Below are 958 nucleotides of genomic sequence, written 5' to 3'. Positions count from 1 at the left end.
GTCCGGGGAACAGCGGGATTCCCACTCTCCGTTTCCCAACTACAGGCTTTCGTTATTTTCTCGCCCTCTCCCCCCGGCCCGAAACGCCGGGAAATCGATCTGTCAATCCGGCTCCACTCGGGCCGCAGTTTGTGGCGCTCCTTGATCTTCCCCGCAGGAAGAACAATAATCTCCCTAATTGACCCACTGGGGAGGTTGGTGCACACAAAAATGGCCAGACCAGACTGTACATCTGGTTTGGGCACTCGTATGCTAATGGTAAAAGAGCAAAATGAGCTGCACTCGCAGGCACCGCGCCGCTCTGAGCCCGGCGAAAATAGCTCAGTTGGGCAAAATTAGGAAATTTCGTCCTTTGGCCTGCCGGCTGCAGCGGGCTGCCTGTGGGGAGGACAGCTCCTCCGACACGGCAGGAAAATATCCCCTCTCCCTGCTTGCCCTTCCTCACTCTTTTCCTCCTTTCCCCTTCCCACGCACACATAGCTCTTTTCACTTCCGAACCCCTCACGGCGGGGGCTTCCCCATCAGCACGAAATGCCTAATTGAAAAAAAAATAATTGAAGATGGAGAAATAAACCTTCTATCCCGGCGCAGGGAAAACGCGAGGCTTTTGCCAAACGCACAAAGCCCTTACATCTCCCTACGCCGAGCGCCGGCCGAGTTGTTGTTGTTGTTGTTATTATTATTATTTTATTTTTAATTAAAAGTTGGGTGGGTTGGTTTTTTTAATTTTTCGTTTATTTGGTATTGATGATTGCTAGGGAAGTAGAATTTTTTATCTTAATTTTAGATCGAATGAGCAAAAATGAAAAGGCTGAATGCACTAAGTGCAGCTGAGCCACCGGTTCTTAGAAAGCCAGAGAATCATTTATGTGCATTTGCATTAAAAATAAATACAGTCTGATTTCCCATGCGATCCCATTGCTCGGGCTATTTCCTTAAAAATGGGGAAGCCAAATTT

General features: G+C 48.2%; 1 protein-coding gene across 1 annotated transcript in view; it reads right to left on the bottom strand.

Annotated features, from left to right (window-relative positions):
* The window catches only part of BARHL2 (BarH like homeobox 2), a gene marked incomplete at its 5' end in the record, with an annotated part of 2239 nt that overhangs the window by 749 nt on the left and 532 nt on the right, over positions 1-958 (bottom strand). The window lies entirely within an intron of this gene.

This window comes from Corvus brachyrhynchos, unplaced genomic scaffold (genome assembly GCF_000691975.1).
Source record: "Corvus brachyrhynchos isolate BGI_N302 unplaced genomic scaffold, ASM69197v1 scaffold101, whole genome shotgun sequence".
NCBI classification, from domain to species: Eukaryota; Metazoa; Chordata; class Aves; order Passeriformes; family Corvidae; genus Corvus; species Corvus brachyrhynchos.
The sequence above is the reverse complement of the archived record's forward strand: the minus strand, read 5'-3'. Positions and strand labels throughout refer to the sequence as shown.